Source organism: Hyla sarda, chromosome 2, assembly GCF_029499605.1.
Source record: "Hyla sarda isolate aHylSar1 chromosome 2, aHylSar1.hap1, whole genome shotgun sequence".
In the NCBI taxonomy this organism is placed as follows: domain Eukaryota; kingdom Metazoa; phylum Chordata; class Amphibia; order Anura; family Hylidae; genus Hyla; species Hyla sarda.
In genome coordinates, this window is record NC_079190.1 from 117,871,391 (window position 1) to 117,893,460 (window position 22,070).

The 22,070-nt window shown below is 40.8% G+C and overlaps 1 protein-coding gene across 1 annotated transcript in view; it reads left to right on the forward strand.

Moving 5' to 3' along the window:
• The first annotated feature begins 3,242 nt into the window (after positions 1-3,242).
• The window catches only part of ASIC1 (acid sensing ion channel subunit 1), a 355,544-nt gene continuing 336,716 nt past the window's right edge, over positions 3,243-22,070 (forward strand). The window contains exon 1 of the mRNA XM_056555379.1: positions 3,243-3,263. The gene's annotated coding sequence lies outside the window, so the exon portion shown is untranslated. The remainder of the gene's footprint in view (positions 3,264-22,070) is intronic.

Below are 22,070 nucleotides of genomic sequence, written 5' to 3' on the forward strand. Positions count from 1 at the left end.
TCTTACACTGCAAATGCTTTTCTCTACGTTTGTACATTTTCCTAAGGGAACACAGAACTATTCGGGCCAGCTGCTTTATACAGTAATAGTCCAGGCCATAGGGATCCATGCTCTATGCCATTTGATTCATCATTGTTTAAGTGTACCTATCATTAAACATTCAGTTGGTTCATATAAGTGGTAATTTTACCATTTTCATAATATTCTTACTGGAAAAATGCAGTTGTATTTTCCAGCATATGCCTAAGCGTATTGTAATTCCGTGATGGCAATAGTTCAGCATTGACATAGACAGTTAGACATAACTGTGCATAACATTGGAATTCACAATGGTCTATAAACCTCTGCTCGTATGTCTGGCTACAAATCCAATAAAATATCCTGATCTGCTCACTTCCAGTCTTTCGGTTTACATTTTACTTTCTGCTTCCAGTAGGGTTTGGCACCTGTTACAGTTATTTGTCATTGCAGTTATTACCAATGACAATGAAACAAAACATAAAAAAAAATGACATTATAATCTGACATACAGTAAAGCGTATGCAGCACCTAGCCAAGAGATAGATGCAGTACATGGTTTTGTGCCAGGTATTTAATGAATTGTAAACTGCCCCATGGACATCAAACTCTGTTCTCTTTGTAGACCTTTACAGTATACCACCATATTCCTTGTTTATCTGCTTAATGTGTCTTTAAAGGGTATTTTTCAGCTATTTATCACACTCTGAGCTGTCCACATGCTAAATGTTATTCCAAACTATTCCTCACCTTGGTGCCAGCTATAATGTGAAATGCATATACTCTGGATCATTTGTGACATGTAGATGTGTTACTGTGGACAATTAAAAGTACATTGATATAGAAACTGTGAAATCTACCCAATATCCGGTATACAATGAATAGTCCCTGGTCCTATCTTACATGAAGCATAGCCTTATGCCTATCCCATGCATGCTTTACATTTGTAGCCACCACTTCTGTAGGAAGAACATAGGAGTCCAAGCTCAAAGACTGTAGCTTTAGTAAGACTTATGACAGTGTCATAAGCCTTACTAAAATTTAGATAAGCAATGTCTACTACACCTCCTTGATTATTTTTGTCACCCAATAAAAAAAGCAATAATATTAGTTTGACATGATCCTCCCTGAATTAAACCTATATTGTTTTTCATCTTGCAATCTATGGGATTTTAGATGTTCCACTATCCCATCCTTTAGTAGGGTTTGCATTCATTTCCCCTCTATTGATGTCAGGCTTACTGGCTTATAGTTACTTCTGTTAGCAGTAATTGGTTAAATAAATCTGCTAATGGTTTTGCTAGTACACCGCTAAGCTCTTTTATTAACTTTGGGTGTACCCCATCAGGCCTCTGTGACTAATTTGTCTTTACTTTAGACAGCTGAAATAGAACCTCTTCCTCTGTGAAGACACATGCATTAAATGATCCATTAGTCTTCCTCCCTAACTGAGGTCCTTTTCCTTCATTTTCTTCCATGAAAACTGAACAGGAGTATTCATTGAGGCAGTTAGCTAGTCTATTGTTCTCTTCTTCATACCTTCCTTCCTTTGTTTTTAATGTAATTATTCCTTGTGTTAATTTGTTTTTTTTCATTTATACATCTGAAAAATGTTTTATCCCTTTTTTCACTGACTGAGCTAGTTTCTCTTCTGTCTGTGCTTTTACTATCTTCATTGCTCTATTATTATATATATATATTTTTAATCATTACTAAATGCTAGATTTTTGGGCTATTTTTATGATTTTGGCCACTTCTGCCAGTACCACACGCCGTGGCCCCGCGTAATAGAACGGGAGCGGACTCATGACGTACCGGTACGTCATGGGTCCTCAAGAGGTTAAGTAGTCCCATTTATTCTGGACTATTAAGTAGTCCCATTTATTCTGGTTAAAACTGTTCCAGTCTGATAGGGACTTATTTGCCACTCATATAATTTTAGAAAAGTAGTTTTTTCTAAAAACAAGTTTTTTTTGGTTTTTGTGTGGCGTTAGTCACTGTCACTGTTCTTATACTAAACCACACTGACTGGTGATCACTATATCCTAAGCTGTACTCTACAGTACTATCAGATACAAATCCCTATTTGTGAATACTAAATCTAAAACAAACTGACAAACCTAGCATAAGACTAAAAAGTGAATTCTCCAAAACTTTAGTTTGGCACCAAGCGGTCCAAAAAACCTGATGATCCAGCTTACAGATAATAGCCCATGGGTCATTTTGCTCACCATATGGTAAATACATTTAGAATACATAGTGAAACTGTTGGAAGAGGTAAGAGAATGTCTGAACAGCAAAAGGGAAAGTAAAATGTAACTGAAGTGTCAAAAATTGATCAGCTTTGAATTTCCTGGTGCCATCATAGCAAAACATAAACATTCTTATTTGTATATTGTACTGATATCCCGGAGTGCTTCACCCAGTTCAAGCTCAGAGATGTTCAGACAATTGGATTAGATTTAGTGGTCATATATAATACCCAAATAGAGACTAGGCAGCCTAAGGATGCTTTGAAGGTTTCACAGTGGCTAATGCTCTATGATAAATTGTCGCAACTTTTGATATCAACTATTGGTTGGCTTACATAATGCATGGTATTGCTACTAAATATAATTCTCACATTTCAACTCATCTATGGGCATAGTCCTATTGGGGGGGATTCATCAAAACCTGTGCAGAGGAAATGTTGACCAGTTGCCCATAGCAACCAATCAAATTGCTTCTTTCATTTTTTAAAAAGGCCTCTGAAAAATAAAAGAAGTGATCTGATTGGTTCCTATGGGCAACTGGTCAACTTGAGTACAAGTCTTGATAAATCTCCCCAATTGTTTTTATTTATAAACACCTTTTAATATAGGCATAGCGCTATTGTGTTTTATAATTAATACCTTTCATCTCATCTATAGGCATAGCCTTATTGTGTTTAACTATGTACACCCTTTTTAGTGAATTATTAAATTAAAATGCTATAAAAGGACATTTTATGTAAAATGCAATACCTGAGCTTTGTAAATCAAATTTTATATCTTGAATTAGATGGTTAAGCTGCAATTTTATTTGTGTAACAGAAGAACTAAATTAACTATTGCAATAGGATATTTACTTTCCAGCAGGACACTGATCCCCTTAGCTGGAGTAGAGTGATTGGAAGAAGACTAACCCTGGCTCAAGGAGCGGCAGGTCAAGATGTCCAAAGGCAAAGAAATACACTGAAGTGCCATCATCATCTGAAAATCTGAACTGTAAGTGTCCTCAAAGTTCAGATTATTCCCATTGTATGTTAAGAACTTGTATATTAGTGAATAAAACCATCTTAACTAAAGAAACAGTCTCGCATTTAAAGATGTTTTATTATCAGAGATACTGAAGTTTTATTGTGCGATGAATCGAGAATGTAAATGAAGAAATTGTAAAATACATAATCTAAACAATATTAAATGGTACGTGTCATTAGTAATAGAAATAATATGTTATAGATTGGTCTATTTGAATTACTTTTCTAATATACTTCTTAACATTTTTTTTTGTAACTGTATGTGTTAAATTAACCCCTTAAAGTTTGGCCACCAGGGGTCCTCTGTCTGTCCCTGCTTATTGATTGTCTCCTGCAGCAGCCTGGTAGAGACAAAAGTCAGGAAATGCAGGCCAGACCTCAGCTCAGAGTGTAAAGAGCTCAATATTTCAGCTCCCTTTCCCTTTATGCTGAGCTAGACTGTAAAGTCTTGATGCCTTCAGTGCATAATTTTAATGTCCGTTTATTTGTTAATGTATTTTTCTGTCTTGGTGTGTATTCACATACTAGGATGCTCTGAGCAGTTTGCTATTCTACCTGGATTGGGAATGGTTAATGCTCTGAACCAATGAGAACTCGGTTGGATTATTTTAACCAGAGTTCTCCTGCATTCTCTGCTGGTTATTTGCGCAATACACTTTCATGTCTGCATGAGCATGCACCTTGTATTTATCTTGTGATATTATCTGAGTTTTTGCCATGGTTAATAGTCTTGTTTATATAGCTTTTAGTCTGCTTGGTTTTAAAGGACATCTGTCGGTTTTTAGGATTAGGTATGTTTTTGTTTGCTTAGTCTGGGTTCACACTGTGTTAGTCTAGTGTTACCTGTGCTCTGTATGTTATAATTCCTGTTTGGTATCCTGGAGTCTATTCAGACTCATCTGGTTCTAGTCTGTATGTTATAATTCCTGTTTGGTATCCTGGAGTCTATACAGACTCATCTGGTTCTAGTCAAGTGTGTTATAATTATTGTTTGGTATCCTGGAGTCTATTCAGACTCATCCAGTTCTGGTCTAGAGTTTCATGTTTTATAGTTCTGTTTCCTATTTGGTCAGCATCCTGATCACACGGTGGAGTGTGCCCACTGGCTAGTAGTCTATTTGGCTTTATTATGCTGTCTACTCCTTTTTTTGGCGTGGGGAGTCCAGTTTCTTTGTTCTGTGTCCCAGTGTGAACATTGTTATATGTTCCTGATCAGTTCGGTGTTTTTACATTTAGTTCACCCGTTTACCCCATGCATCTCTTGGATTCTGCTGTATGCTTGTTGCATACCTAGTCTAGTTCCTATCTGGTTAATGAACTGTTTGTTTTTACACTATATTCTGCCCTGTTTGTGTTAGTGTTTATATTCTGTCTGGTACATCTGGTTGTCTGGTAGTTTTCCCGATCTGTCTCTGGCCTGTGACCGACTATGTTTATTATTATTTTATTTAACGCCACTGTACTTTAGCTCAGGGAGGAACCATCTCCAAGTTGTCGATCCACCGCTTAGGCTGTCTGGCCATGTAAGCAGGGAGAGTGTTTTTAGGGTCAGTTTAGGGCTCACTCTCCCTGTCCCCCCAGTCGTTCATGACAATAGTGCTGAATATTGTGCTAAATACTTTAGCTCCTTTTACAAGCTGCTGGGCACAATTGAGCACACAGTATAGTTCAGTGCAGAGAGCTGAAGGAGGTGTGTACATTCTCACAATGAACTACTCTTGGCTGTGTGAAGCAGAGTGAGGAAGGAAGTTTTCCTCAGCAGGGCTTCAGATGATGTCACAACCACTGAGGAACACACCTTCCAAGTAGGTGGAGCTGACAAGACTGAGCAGGAAATGCAGAACAATATCAAGGTAGAAAACAAAACATTTTTAAATAAAGGCAGGGGGTGATTTAACATGATGGGCGGAGTGAACTGGGAGAATTAAAACATGATCAAGCTCATGACAGGTACTCTTTAACCCCTTCCCGCAAATTGACGTTTATAAACGTCCTAAGTACGGTCCCTGTCTATAACGCGGGGTCCCGCTGCGGGATGGTCCCACCGCCTATTCACAGCCGAGACCCGCGGCTAATAGCGTGCAGCCACGATCGTTCGGCCACACGCTATTAACCCTTCCGAAAGTGAAACTAAATGCTTCCCGGCTGCTCAGTCGGGCTGATTGGGGTCATCGCGATAAAATCACAAGGCCCCAATCAGCTACCCGGAGAGAAGAAGGTCTCTTACCTTCTCCGGCGGCGTCCAGGCTCCGATTGATTACTCCTAGCCTGAGTTACAGGCTGGAGCAATCAATCACCGATTTCACTGATTGTTGCCATGCAACGGCAAGGCAGCAGTCTGTGAATGAAATCAGCCATTGCAAGCTGATAGGTCTCTATGACACCTATCAGCTTGCAAAAAAAAAGTGTAAAAAAAAAGTTAACCCTTTCAGGTATCCCCTTCTGAATTAATAGTTTAAATCACCCGGCATTTCCTAGTAACAGAATAAAACAGTGTAAATAAAAATGAAAATACACATATGTCGTATCAGCGCGTGCGTAAATGTCCGAATTATAAAAATATACTGCTTTTTAAACCGCATGTTCAATGGCATACGCGCAAAAAAAATCCAAAGTCCAAAATAGTGCATTTTTGATCACTTTTTATACCACAAAAAAGTAAATAAAAAGTGATCAAAAAGTCTGATCTGAACAAAAATGGTACCACTATAATCTTCAGATCACTTCGCAAAATATGAGCCCTCATAGCCCCCTGAACTCAGAAAAAAAAAAGTTATAGGGCTCAGAAAATGACAATTTTAAACGTATACATTTTCCTGCATGTATTTATGATTTTTTCTGAAGTAATGCACAATCAAACCTATACAAGTAGGGTATCATTTTAACCATATGGACCTACAGAATAAAGATAAGGTGTCACTTTTACCGAAAAATGTAATGCGTAGAAATGGAGGCCCCCAAAACTTACAAAATGGCATTTTTTCTTCACGTTTGTCGCCCAATGAATTTTCTTTCCGTTTTGCCGTGGATTTTTCGGTAAAATTACTAATGTCACTGTAAAGTAGAATTGGTGGCGCAAAAAATAAGCCATAATACAGATTTTTAGGTGTAAAATTGAAAGGGTTATGATTTTTTAAAGGCAAGGAGGAAAAAACGAAAATGCTAAAACGTGAAATCGCTCAGTCCTTAAGGGGTTAAAGGAAATCTGTCACCGTGGTCACCTGCACTAACCTGTCGGTGCAGACAGGTAGGGCAGGTGACACTGATGACAACAGTACTTACCTTGTCCCAGTCCGTACAGTCGTTCTTCGGTAATCTTCACCAGTATCTTCAGTTATGGGCCCGGCTTGGAGCATGGGCAGAGCTTAGTGACTTCACCGCTGCAGTTCTCTGCTTAGTCCCGCTGCAAGAGAACAGCAGCGGTGATGTCACTAAGCTCCGCCCATGCTCTAAGTCAGGCCTGGAGCTGAAGATGCTGGAAAAAATTGCTGAAGAATACTGCACGAACCGGGACAAGGTAAGTACCATTGTCATCAGTGTCATCTGCACTACCTGTCTGTACTGACAGGTTAGTGCAGGTGACACTGATGACAGAGTTTCTTTAACAATAAGTGTTTTGCGTAAAATACTATGCAGATTTTGGTGCAAGTTTCAATCCATTGCAAAGGGTAAAACTGACAGACAAAATCCACAGCATGCCTCTCTGTTCAGTGTGGATTATTTTTTTTTTTTTTAAGTGTGGATGGATTTTTTTGAAACTGCATCCGCATGTATAGTGCTGTAGATGGCTTAGGATTTCTGGTGTAGAACCTACCATGAAAATCTGCAGATTTTCAACAGCGACCATGTATCTGCAAACTATCTTTGCAGATCTGTGTCGTGAAATCCACCAGCCCATCTCTGTCTGTGTGAAGGTATGAACACCAAAAGTTTCAAGTAGGACTGTCTGCTGGAAAGAAAAGGCAGAGAAAAATCCATGGTTAGATTGGTAAAATATACTGCAGTGTTCATGATTCCATTCATATATCTTGGCAAGATCTAGGCTGCTTTAAGATATATTGCCAATTTTACTCTAAGTAACTCTTTATTTCTGGTCAGTGGCCTAACCTTAGACAATAAAGTATTGTTGATCATCGCTACCTAGGATATAGCACATATTATATAGTCACACTGTATTGTTCTGAAATTGTTAAGCTGGAGGATGTAAAAAAAAATAAAAAATAATCCCCCGGAGCAGCTGTATGTGTCAAGAGCCATGAAAGGGTTAAAGAACCATGGCAGTGTCATTTACATACCATTTCTAGTGATGACATTTAATTATAATGCTGATTAGTCTCACTGCTGTTTTTCCACAGGACTATCTGCTGCCTTGCTGATAACTTAGCAGTACTTGAAGTAAATGTTTTGTTCCTTCTTTTTTCTTCTCTTGTTTAATTGTAGGAGCCATATGAGCAGTGAAATGCTAAATTTTGCATTATCCAATTATCCCTTTGTGCGCAATTATCCAACATTATTGCATTTTGTGGAAAAAAACTGAATCATAAAAATCATTTGAACCAAATTGGTTCTCAATATACTGTATCCATTGACCTCTACAATGCTACTAGAAATGATGCCAAGTCTCAAGACACTTTATACTTGTGCCTGATAAATCTGGCTTAGGCCTTCTATTCTGTAAGTCATATATAAAGATGGCTGTGATTAACTATTCGGCTGTGTACATCATCTTTTAAAATACATTTCCAAACAATAGCTGGCAAATAAACGTTTGTATGGTTTATCAATTCATGGAAATTTAGTCTTTCTAACCAGTAATCTAAGAAAAAAAGCTAGTAAAACCTTCACCATATAAACTAATCGGATTTTTAGTTGTCAATATTCTAGTGCACTATAAAAAAAATAGGAATGTTTTCAATGTCTATAATTAAGGTGAGTAGAAGGCGAAATAGGCTTATGAGTCTACAATGGCCTAGGGGGTCGAAACATTGATGATGTGACCTAAGATCACCAATCTCCTATGCTATGGTTCTATGGTGATCTTAGTTCAATAGAATTGGGAGGTTCCAGTTGTTGGGGTCCTTTTACAGACACTTGAATGCAGACACATTACAACCATGTGAACCCAACTTTCCAGGAAACCCACAGGCAGAGAAATTGGGAGCTATATCTGCCAGAAGGTAACATACTGATCACTGATGATTAGTGACTGGTGCCAGAGGATTAGCAAAGCCCCTCAAGCTACCATTTGAGGACTGCATATTCCGATGCCTGACATGGAACCTCAAGAGTAAAAAAAAACCTTAGAGAGTGTCATTCAGGACTGTGAGACAGCCATAGAGGCTAGGGAGTCTCAATCATTTTCGAGGGAGTCAGAGACTAATCGGAAGCATTGTTTCCTTGCAGCGCTCAGGTCCTAGGTTCAAATCCCACCAAGGGCAACATTTGCGTTGAGTTTGTAAGTTCTACCCGTTATGTGGTTTTCCTCCAGCTACTCTGTTTTCATCCCAAAGTTAGATTGTGATCCCCAATGGGGATAGAGGCCAGTAGAGTGATGATGGTGTACAGTGCTGCTTAATATGTGTGTGCTATGTAATTAACCTGTTCAGGACACAGGGCGTATGCAAACGCCCTGCATCCAGAGTCCATAAGGACTCAGGGCGTATGAATAGGCCCGTGGGAATTCGAGTCCCCGCCGCTAGCCGGCTGGGGACCGGACTGGGATGCCTGCTGAAATCATTCAGCAGGCATCCCGGCACATCGCCGAGGGGGGTCCTGAGACCCCCCCCCCCCATGTCGACGATCACAGTCAATCGCATGTCAATTCAGACATGCGATTTTCTACTATTCCGGGCTGATCGGGTCTCTGGTGACCCGATCGCCTGAAAAATAGGGATGATTGGAGCTGTCAGTGACAGCCCCGATCATCCTGAGGGATAGGAGCGAGGTTGCAGTGCTGCAGCCTCCTCCTATCCCCTGCCATTAGTCAGCAATGAGTGCTGACCAATGGCAGTTGAAGACGAGGGGTTGCCATGGAACCCCCCCCCCCCACTCTGCCCACCCCTGGATGTCGGGCAGAATGGGGGGAGAAGATGACGGCCGATACCTGCAAAGAAGATGCCGTGGGTGACATCAGCCGTGGGTGACATCAGCGGAGATCAGCGGCGCAGTTAGGGAGGCGATGCGTGGAGCATCAATGAAGTGGCAGTAAAATGATCTTTACTGCTGCATTCCTAGTGGTTGCCAGTCTGCAACTCCCAGCATGCCCAGACAGCCAAAGGCTATCTGGGCATGCTGGGAGTTGTAGTTTTGCAACATCTGGAGGGTCACAGTTTGGAGACCACTATTACAGTGGTGCCCAAACGGAAGCCCTCCAGATGTTGCAAAACTACAACTCTCAGCATGCCTAGACTGCCCAGGCATGCTGGGAGTTGTAGTTCTGTAACATCTGTCCCTTCAGATTTTGCAATTTTCATGAAACTTTTGAAAATTGCTGCTATACTTTGAAACCCTCTAAAGTTTTCAAAAAGTAAAAATATGTCCATTTTATGATGCCAACATAAATTTGACATATTGTATTTGTGAATCAATATAAAATTTATTTGGAATATCAATTTTCCTTACAAGCAGAGAGCTTCAAAGTTAGACAAATGCAACATTTTCTAAATTTTCATGAAATTTGGGGATTTTTAACCAAGAGAGGATGCAAGTAATGACGAAAATTTACCGCTAAAATAAAGTAGAATATGTCGCGAAAAAATTATCTCAGAATCAGAATAATCGGTAAAAGTATCTTAGAGTTATTAATGCTTAAAGTGACAGTGGTCAGAATTGCAAAAAATGGCTCAGTCCTTAAGGTGAAAATGAGCTGCGTCCTTAAGGGGTTAAAGAATTATTATTACTCTAGCAAGTTGGAAAAAGACTGGTTATACAGTGGCCACATAGTGAGACTAACAGAAAGTGTGTGCAATGAGTAAAGATGGAAGGGATTCATGTTTTACTCACTTATACGGGAGGACCCAAGTCTGTAGTCATACTTCTACTAGTAAGGTGCGTGTAAGGGGATGAATGAACAATTCCGTATAATCTTTGTGACACTATATTCTATTTCTTAATAATTGCATGTGAATTTAAAATAACCTTTTAACACTTAAGACTGCTCAGTATATATTGATATAATGTATGTATATTTTGATGTAAAATATTACATTGCACTGTGTGTTATGTTCTCTTTTATTACTGGTGCAGGGAGTTGGTGGGACACAATACACAGTGACGCCACCAGGTTGGTTTGTGAAAAAGGGAGAATTATACACATTTATTACCTGTGCAATCTCAATTACCTCCCCTGCCGCCAACTCAAATTGTTTTTTTAAATCTAGTTTTCCTGGTTATTCTTAATCCAATGGTGCCAATAGTTGGAGAAAGCGTACTGGGTATTATAATGGTAGGAAACTATTGTTCGATTCAGTGACCTGATAGACTGTTATATTCCTGTTACTGTTTTATTATCTGTAACATTAAAAAATGCCACCTTGTGTGGAACTAACTGCTAAGCTTTTGTTCTTCTTTTGAGAATTGCAGCCAGCAAGATTTATACACCAATATATGGGGAAAAAAAGTATTCTAATTATTAGGACTCTGGCATGGAACTTGCCAGACGTTGTACAGTTTTCTCGGCAGTGTACGTTACGCTACAGGGTGCCTTTAGATGTGCCTGCTCTGAGCGGCAATACAGCGCTACAAGCAGACACACTGCTGCGATGTGCGAGTTGTTGCGCATGCGCAGTGTACTCGCACACATTGCAGCCGCTCCCCCTGCTCCATGAGCTAGGCCGAGAACAGTATGTACTGTGACTTATACTCCGGAGTAAGGGGTTGCGCACACGGTGCTGTGTTTGGGGATATCCTCCTAAGGAGCTATAGTGGCAATGTCCTGGTAAAAGACATGAATGATTCTGGGTCACAACCTGACTTAAAGGGGTACTGCGGTGGAAAATAAAAAAAATTCTAATCAACTGGTGGCAAAATGTTAAACAGATTTGTAAATTACTTTTATTTAATAATCTCAATCCTTTTAGTACTTATCAGCTGTTGTATTCTTCAGAGGAAGTTGTGTAGTTCTTTTCAGTCTGACCACAGTGCTCTCTGCTGACACCTCTGTCCATGTCAGGAACTGTCCAAACTAGGAAAGGTTTGCTCTGGGGATTTGCTCTTGCTCTGGATAGTTCTTGACACGGACAGAGGTGTCAGCAGAGAGCAATGTGGTGAGACAGAAAATAACTATACAACTTCTGTAGTATACAGCAGCTGATAAGTACTGGAAGGGTTAAGCTTTTTAGCCTGTTGGGGACAGAGGGGGTACAGGTATGCCCTCGTGTCCTGGTACTTAATGACGGAGGGCGTACCTGTATTTCCGATCACTACCATTCGCCGGGTAGTATGAGCAGGCATCCCATGGCAATGACTAGGGGGGTCCAGAGACAACCCCATGTTGGCAATCGTCGCAAATGGCTTGTCAATTCAGACCGGCGATTTGCGGCGATTCCGGGCCAATCTGGTCACTAGTGACCCGATGGCCCGGAAAATAAAAATGATTGGAGCTTTCAGAGACAGCTCCAACCATCCTAAAGGATAGGAGCGAGGTGGCAGGGGTGCCACCTCCTCCTCCTATACCCTGCCATTGGTTGGTCAGGCTGACCAACCAATGGCAGTTGGGGGCGGGAGGGTTAAAGTTAATTTCTCCCGCTCTGCCCACCGATTGAAGTGGGGGAACGAGTGCAGCGAGGGGGGTTGAACACTGGCTTACCGGAGTAGTGGCGGCATCGGAGCGGCTGCGGCAGAGACATCGGGCGGCGGCAGCGGCAGAAGGAGTGCAGCCGGATAGTGCGGCGGTGGAGGAGGCTGCAGTGAAGATTTCTGGTAAGTGATCTTCCCTGTGGCCTAAAAGTTGCAAAACTACAACTCCCAACATGCCCAGACAGCCAAACATCTGGAGAGTGGTCTCCAAACTGTGGTCCTCCAGATGTTGCAAAACTACAACTTTCAGCATGCACTGACTGTCTGGGTATGAAGGGAGTTGTAGTTTTGCAACATCTGAAGTGGCACAGTTTGGAGACCACTATACAGTGGTCTACAAACTGTGGCCCTCCAGATGTTGCAAAACTACAATTCCCAGCATGCCCAGACAGTCAGAGATGCTGGGCGGTGTAGTTCTGCAATATCTGGCCCTTCAGATGTTGCAGAACTACAACTCCCAGCAAGCCTGGACAGCCTGGCCATGCTTGGAATTGTAATTTTGCAACATCTGGAGGGCTATAATTGGGAGAGCACTACTTAGCGGTCTCCAAACTTTTCTTCCCCAGTTGTAGCATAACTACAACTCCTAGCATGCCTTTCTGCTGTCAGTGCATGCTGGGAGTTGTAGTGTTGCAACAGCTGTAGGCACACTGGTTGGGAAACACTGAGCTAGAATCTGTTTCCTAACTCAGTGATTCCAAATTGTGTGCCTCCAGCTGTTGCAAAACTACAACTCCCAGCATGGACGGTCTGTCAGTGCATGCTGGTAGTTGTAGTTTGGCAACAGCTGAAGGTTTGCTTCCCCCCAAGGGTACATTAACACGGGCGGGTTTACAGTGGGTTTCCTTCTACAAGTTTGAGCTGCGGAAAATTTTCCGCCGCAGCTCAAACTCCCAGCAGAAAACTCACTGTGGACCCCCTCCAGTGCGAATGTACCCTAAAAACACTATACTACACTACACCTGCACATAATAATAAGTGAAACAATACACATACATATACCCCTACACAGTTACCCCTCCCCTCAATAAAAATGAAAAACGTCTCATACGGCAGTGTTTCCTAAACTGAGCCTCCTGCTGTTGCAAAACAACAACTCCCAGTATTGCCGGACAGCCATTGACTGTCCTGGCAGGCAGGGAGTTTTGCAACAACTGGAGGCCTGTTTGGGAAACACTGCCGTAGGGTTTTGGTGGAGACAAGCGCCATCCTTGTATCCGGGTCCGCCCCTATTGCAAATTCCTAATTTAGGCCTCAAATGCGCATGGCACTCTCTCACTTCAGAGCCTGTATTTCAAGGCAACAGTTTAGGGCATCATATGGGGTATTTCCAAACTCAGGAGAAATTGCTTTACAAATTTTGGGGGTCTTTTTCTCCTTTTACCCCTTATGAAAAGGAAAAGTTAGGGGCTACACCAGCATGTTAGTGTAAAAAAAATAAAAAAATTTAGACTAACATCCTGGCGTTGTCCCATACTTTTAATTTTCACAAGAGGTAAAAGGAGAAAAAGACCCACAAAATTTGTAAAGCAATTTCTCCTGAGTACAGAACTACCCCATATGTGGGCGTAAAATGCTCTGTGGACGCACAACAGGGTTTAGGAGTGAGAGAGCGCCATGTAAATTTGAGGCCTAAATTGTTGATTTGAACAGGGGTGGCTGATTGAAGGGTGGTTCTGACCGGAACGCAAAAAAAAAAAAACACGTGACCACATTTTGGAAACTTCACCCCTCAAGGAATATAACAAGGGGTATAGTGAGTCTTAACACCCCACAGGTCTTTGACAATTTTTCATTAAAGTTGGACGGGAAAATAAAAAATAAAAACATTTTTCCTGAAATGCTGATGTTAACCCAAATTTTTCATTTTCACAAGGGGTAATAGGAAAAAAGCCTCCCAAAATTTGTAACACTATTTCTTACGAATATGGAAATACCCCATATGTGGACGTAAAGTTCTCTGCTGGCTCACTACAGGGCTCAGAAGAGAAGAAGCGCCATTGGGCTTTTGAAGAGAGAATTAGGCTGGAATTGAAGGCCATGTGCGTTTACAAAGCCCCCATTATGCCAGAACAGTGGACCCCTCCCTTACATCTGATCCCATTTTGGAAACTACACCTCTCATGGAATGTAATAAGGGGTGCAGTGAGCATTTACACCCCACTGGTGTCTGACAGATTTTTTGCACAGTGGTCCGTAAAAATGAAAAATTTTATTTTTCATTTGCACAGCCCACTGATCCAAAGATCTGTCAATCGCCAGTGGGGTGTAAATGCTCACTGCCCCCCTTATTAAATTCTGTGAGGGGTGTAGTTTCCAAAATGAAGTCACATGTGGGGGTCCACTGTTCTGGCACCACAAGGGCTTTGTAAACGCACATGGCCCCCAACTTCCATTCCAACCAAATTCTCTATCCAAAAACTCAATGGTGCTCCTTCTCTTCTGAGCATTGTAGTTCGCCCGCAGAGCACTTTACATCCACATATTTCTCCTTACTAAGAAGAAATGGTGTTACGAATATTGGGAAGCTTTTTCTCCTATTACCCCTTGTGAAAATAAAAAATTTGGGGTAACACCAGCATTTTAGTGAAAAAAATCAAATTTTTTATTTCCACGTCCAACTTTAGCGGAAATTTGTTAAACATCTGTGGGATGTTAAGGCTCATTGTACCCCTTGTTACGTTCCTTCAGGGGTGTTTTTTTTTGCTGTTCTGGCACCATAGGGGCTTCTTAAATGTGACATGACCCCCAAAAACCATTTCAACAAAATTTGCTTTCCAAAAACCAAATGTGACTCCTCTTCTGAGCATTGTAGTTCGCCCACAGTGCACTTGATGTCCACACATGGGGTATTTCCATACTCAGAAGAGATGGGATTACAAATTTTGGGGGCATTTTCTCCTATTACCCCTTGTAAAAATATTACATTTGGGGAAAAACCAGCATTTTAGTGTTTTTTTTATTCTATTTGCATATCCAACTTTAACGAAAAGTCTTCAAACACCTGTGGGGTGTAAAGGCTCACTGTACCCCTTGTTACATTTCTAGAGGGGTGTAGTTTCCAAAATAGTATGCCATGCTGGGTATTTTTTGCTGTTCTGGCACCATAGGGGCTTCCTAAATGTGACATGCCCACAAAAAACCATTTCAGAAAAACTCACTCTCCAAAATCCCTTTGTCGCTCCTTCCCTTCCCTTCTGAGCCCTCTAGTGCACCCACTGAGCACTTAACCACTTAAGGACCTGTACCTGTACGCCCTTTTCAAGAGCGGAGAACGGGTTTAACCCTGTGGATCCCAGTTGCTACGGGTAGCCAGGACCCACGGCTAATGCTGGGCACCGCCGAAAGGGCTGATGCCCGGCATTAACCTTTTAGACACCGCAATCAAAGTTGATTGCGGCATCTAAACTGAAAGTAAAACTATCCCGGCAGCTCAGCAGTCACCTATCAGCTTACTGGACGACGGGAGGGTCCTCACCTGCCTCCTCGTCGTCCGATCGATGATCTACTGCTACGTGCAATTGGTACAAAGTAAAAAGTGGTGTCTGACAGATTTTTTTGAACAGTGATCCGTAAAAATAAAATGTTTTATTTTTCATTTGCAGAGCCCACTGTTCCAAAGATCTGTCAAACCACAGTGGGGTGTAAATGCTCACTGCACTCCTTATTACATTCCGTGAGGGGTGTAGTGAGGTCGGATGGAATGGGGTCACATGTGGGGGGGGGTCCACTGTTCTGGCACCACCGGGGCTTTGTTAATGCACATGGCCCCCGACTTCCATTCCAACCAAATTCTCCCTCCAAAAGCCGAATGGCGCTCCTTCTCTTCTGAGCATTGTAGTTCGCCCGGAAAGCACTTTATATTTATATGTATTTCCATACTCCAAAATGGGGTTACAAATTTTTGGGGGCTTTTTCTCCTATTACCCCTTGTGAAAATGAAAAATTTGGGATAACATCAGTATCTTATTGAACATTTCTATTTTATTCTTTTTACGCCCCACTTTAACGAAAGTTCGTCAATCACCTGTGGGGTGTTAAGGCTCACTTTACCCCTTGTTACTTTCCTTTAGGGGTGTAGTTTCCAAAATAGTGTGCCATGTGTTTTTTTTTTTTTAACTGTTCTGGCATTATGGGGGCTTCCTAAATACGACATGCCCCAAAAACCATTTCAGCTAAATTTGCTCTCCAAAAGCCCAATGTCGCTTCTTCCCTCTTGAGCCCTCTAGTGTACCCACAGAGCACTTTACATCCACATATGAAGTATTTCCTTACTCGAGAGAAATGGAGTTGCACATTTTGGGGGGGCATTTTCTCCTATTACTCCTTGTGAAAATGAAAAGTTTGGGGTAACCAGCATTTTAGTGTTAAAAATCTAATTTTTCATTTTCACATCCCACTTTAACGAAAGTTTGTCAATCACATGTGGGGTATAACGACTCAATTTACCCCTTGTTACATTCCTTGAGGGGGTGTAGTTTCCAAAATAGTATGCCATGTGTTTTTTTTTTTTTTTTTACTGTTCTGACATCATGGGGGCTTCCTAAATGTGACATGCCCCCCAAAAACTATTTCAGCTAAATTCACTCTCCAAAATCCCATTGTCGCTCCTTCCCTTCTGAGCCCTCTAGTGCACCCACAGAGCACTTTACCTCCACATTTGAGGTATTTCCTTACTTGAGAGAAAATGATTTACAAGATTTGGGCCTTTTACATTTTACCCCTTGTAAAAAAAAAATGGGGCTACAATAACATGTTAGTGAAAAAAATTGAGATATAGATTTTTCTCCTCCATTTTGCTGCTATTCCTGTGAAACACCTAAAGGCTTAACAAACTTTTTCAATGTCATTTTGAATACTTTGAGGGGTGCAGTATTCATAATGGTGTCCATCATAGAGGATTTTCAACATAAAGACCCTCAAATTCCCTTCTAAACTTGGTCCCTGAAAAATTCAGATTTTGAAATTTTCGTGAAAAATTGGAAAACTGCTGCTTGAAGCCATCTGATGTCTTCAAAAAGTAAAAACATGTCAACTTTATGATGCCAACATAAAGTAGACATATTGCACATGTGAATCAATATATAATTTATTTGACATTTCCCTTTTCCTTAGAAGCAGAGAGCTACAAAGTTAGAAAAATTCAACATTTTCAAATTTTTCCTGAAACTTTGGAATTGTTCACCAAAAAATGATGTAAGTATGGATGAAAATTTACCACTAACATAAAGTAGAATATGTCACGAAAAAATTATCTCGTAATCAAATTTATAAGTAAAAGCATCCCAGAGTTATTAATGCATAAAGTAATAGAGGTCAGATTTGAAAAAAATGCTCCCGTCCTTAGGGTCATAATGGGCTCCATCCCCAAGGGGTTAAATAGAAGCAATTTACAACTCCGTTTAACTTTTTGGCACCAGTTAATGAAAAAATGTTATATTAACTTTAAGGGGTACTTCAGTTTAGATAAGCTTATCCCCTATCCACAGTTGGTAGTGAAACCAGCGAGATGTACACGTCATCTGAAGACTAGAACCACAATGCTTGTATATTATTTAACATTACCGTAACTGACAAATATGTTGGCCTCAAGGTGAGAAAAAAAAAGATTTCCTGTTTGCACCCTGAAGTGCCTGCAACACTCAAAGTGTCTGCAAAAGTTACAAAAGGTTTAAAAGAATCAAGAAGTCTTTCAACTGCATAAAAGTCCTCAATGTTTTAATCATTCATTGCCTCAGTAGATGCAGTGGCTTCTATCAGTGATAATAGGTGCACTTAAATAATATTGAACAGTTTCATTTTATTCAGATCAGCATATTATTAATTCAGTACAGAAAAACCGCAAAACATTAATTGTAGCTATCTGCAATTGTTTCTTCTTGAGGGTACAAAGCAAGATTCCAAATCTTATCGTCAGCTCTTAGCGGAACAGTACCTTTTGTTGTTGCTTTTTTTTGTTAAAATAAGCATACTTTTTTCATTGTATGTATCTAATGTTTGGTATGTGAATAAGATGAGCAGTTACTGTAAATCCCTGGAACACCTGCGGTTAAAGAATTATCATGGGAAAAAAACGTATCCCTTATCCAATAGGGGATACATTTTAGATCGTGGGGGGTCCGAGCGCTGGGGCACCCCCCTAATCTGCTGTTTGGAGACCCAACTCTCCATATAGCTCTATGGGAAAGCTGTTCAGCAGTGAAGGAGAGGCGGGGCTCCAAGAAAAAGGATCGCGGGGGGCCCCAGTGCTCGGACCCACCGCAATCTAAAACTATCCTTCAGATAGGAGATACGTTTTCTTCCATGATGCTTCTTGTTTAAATTAGGGGGTATCCTTTTGTACTTTATTTTTGCTTACAGAGGCACCATTCATTACCTACTGCTTTGTGTAGTAAAGGATGTATAATTTTACTTTATATGTTTTATATGAATTATATAATTTATCTGGTTGAATTTTGTCATGTATCATATCAAAAAAAAATATCATAAGGTCTCCTCCTTTTCCTGTTATATTACATACAAATACTCTGACCATAATCTAGAGCCAGTATTAGGGTATGTTCACATTTAGTAATGTGAATGGAATCTCCATCTTCCATCTGGCGGCGGTGTCCCTGCGCTGTCACCAGGGCTCGCAGACTTCCGAGCAAAGAATGAACATGTTCTTTCTTTTGCGCAGATGAATTTCAGTGGCAGAATTGCCCGACACTGAAATTTCTCAGTGTGAACGGGTGAACGGGTCTTGAAGACCCACTCACACTGATGTTATTATTCACTGTGTGTAATTATGCTCACGTAATTCTGATCGAGTAATTATGCAGGAATTATATGGGAATTGCCCAGTGTGAACATACCCTTATAGCATAGAGCTGCATTCAAGGTTCACCTGGTTATTACTGTAAACAGTCAAAAAGCTTTTTGAGTCACATTTCTAAGGCTGCATTCACACCACGATTCTTACATACGGGTACCGGATCCGGCTGGGAGATGTGAAAGCTTGGCACTCTAGTATTCCAGCCCCCATCTCAATCATTTGAATGAGCTGACCAGAGTCAGATAGTGACTCTGGTCGGCTCATTTTGCCCCGTATCTTATTTTGTTACCAGACTTAAAACCGTAATATACCACAATAGGACATCTGTTAGAGAAAAAAAACAACTGTTAATAATGGGTTAATCTTAGGCTCTCTAGCACAGCACACTGAGGAGAACTGAGGAGTTAGACCACACTCCTTCTGCTCCATGATACACCGGACTCTCTCATCGCCGGAAGAAGTGCTTAGGTTAAGTTTTTACTTGTTTTTTTGGGGGGAAAAACGCCAATTCTGCCGCATAGAATTTTTTCGGCCAAAAAACGCTGCGGCCAGATGTTAGCTGTAAATCAATTAGAAATCGCTAAATTCTTATTCCACTCTTTTTTTGGAGTTTTTCAGCTCCTTGGCGGTTTTCTAAAATCGCAGCATGTTGAGCCACTGGCAATTTTTTTGTCAAAATTGTGGGTTTTAACTTTGGAATTTTTGCAGGCGGTTTTTATTCTTTTTTTTTAGGACTTTAGCGATCCAGAAAAGTGATGGAGATACCCTTTTAATAAAATTTTGTAGGGTACCATAAAAAAAAAAAAGACTCAGTAGTGAAGGAAAAAATTGTATCTAACGAAATGTATCTTTTTTATTCCAAAATTTTTATTAATTTTTAAACAGGGATCAATTTATGTGGGCGGGCGGGGACCTAAAAATGTAGCCGGCAATAATAAAAATGTAGTGTGTGTATGTTTTTCACTTTTTTTTTCTTTTTTTAAATTTCTTTTAGGTAGTACTACTACTCCCAGCATGGAACACACTGTTCCATGATGGGAGTAGTAGTACCTGTACTAATTGACAGATCGCACATTGCGATCCTCCTGTAAAATGTATAGATGCGGGCAGCCGCTCTTCTATGGTCCCCTGCACTGCCGTATATATACACCTATTCATATTTCCTGCAGATAACTGTGATGGGCCAGATGGTTCGAGCCAATCACAGCTCTCTGTGGGAAATATGAATCAGTGTATGTATACGTCAGTGCAGGGGACCATAGAAGAGCGGCCGCACGCATCTATACATTATACAGGAGGATCACAGCGGGTGTCAGGAGTGACATCCGCTGTGATCTTTCCTTAACTGCAAGTACTACTGCTCCTAACATGGAGCACACTCTGCTCAATGCCGGGAGCTGTAATACCTGCTTTAATAGACAGATCGCAGCAGCTGTCAGAAGTTACACTCGCTGCGATCTGTCTATTAATGCAGATACTACAGCTCCCAGCATGGAGCAGAGTGTGCTCCATGTTGGGAGTAGTAGTACCTGCAGGTAAGAACAGATCACAGTGGGTATCACTACTGACACCCGCTGCGATCGTCCTGTCTATAGCAGAGATGTGGAGCGGCTTTCTACTGCGCTCGCATCTCTGCTCTGCACTTACTCCTTCATATTTCCCGCAGAGAGCGGTGATTGGTTGCAACCATCCAGCCAATCCCCACTCTGGGTGGAAATTATGAATGATTGATGTTCTATTCACATCACTGGCCGGAGTACAGAGCAGAGATGCGAGTGCTGTATAGAGCAACTCCACATCTCTGCTATATTATGGACGATCGCATCGGGTGTCATGACTGAAACCCGGGGCGATATGTCTATTAGTACAGGAACTACTACTCCCATCATGGAACAGTCTGTTCCATGCTGGGAGTTGTAGTAGTACTACCTAAAATGCAAAAAATAGAGAGAAAAAGTGAAACACACACTTAAATTAATTAAAATGTAGTTATAAAAAAAATATCAATTTCGTTCAATACATATTTAAAAAAAAACACATTTTTGGTACATAAAAAACTGCCAAGGTGCAATTTCCACACAAATAAAAAAACGCCAGAAAAAACGCCAGACGCAAGAAATTGCACTGGCTTTTTTTCAGGCGTTTTTTCAAGTTTTTTTTTCAACCCAAAAAACATAGGACAAAAAAACAAGTAGAAACTTAGCCTTAGTGCGGAAAATAATAGCCTCTACTGTGCGCCTTCTATCTCTGGGATCCGCCGGCAGCTCTACTTAGGAGCATCGAGTTGTTTACCCCGTGGTGAGTACGGATATCTTTATGTTTTGCTGCTTACTCCGTATCTGATAGTTCTATCCTTTATTTATCTTAGCACCACCCATGACTCCGTTCATTATTGATCTCCACTACCGCCACGAGATCCTAATCCATTAGAGAAGTGTTAATTCCTTCATACTAGTGCTGTTCAGTAGTGCCACCTCCTTCTTAGGGTGCATTCACACGGCCGTCTGTCCCCGTTTTGTTTCCTTTTTTGCAGGCTGTAAACGGATTCAAAACGGTTTAAAAAAAAATTACATTCATGTCAATGGGATTCTTTAACAATCCATTTGCACCCGTCTGCGCTCATTTCCGGGTTTTTTATGGCAGAAAAACAGCACATGCAGCATTTTTGTTTCTGTCCAAAAAACGGAAGAAAAAACGGATACAGTAAATTTAACATTGAAGTCTTTGGAAAATGGATGAGCCTTTAATGTCATCAGTTTTCATCCGTTTTTTTAATCCGTTTTTTGATCCGTTTTTACTTCTGAGCATGCTCAGAACAAAAAAAAAATATTTTGGTTTATAAACTGAACAAAAACGGATCCAAACAGATACAAATGGATAACATCCGTTTGCATCCGTTATTGTCCGTTTTTTTAAGTCCATTTTTTATTTTGACGGGAGAAGAACGGGACGGGTCTAGACGGCCGTGTGAACTCTTCAGAGTCACCTCTCTCATCGTACATTGATGTTCATCCAAAAGTTGAACTCCATATGAATATTAACACAATAAAGGTTGCTGATTTTCTTGGAAATTCTTCTCTTGAAGGATTTTTCTATGGTAGGATAGCCTTGCTTCAGTGACCACAGTTTGACAGTTGAATGGAGCCTTACACTCTGTTCATATCT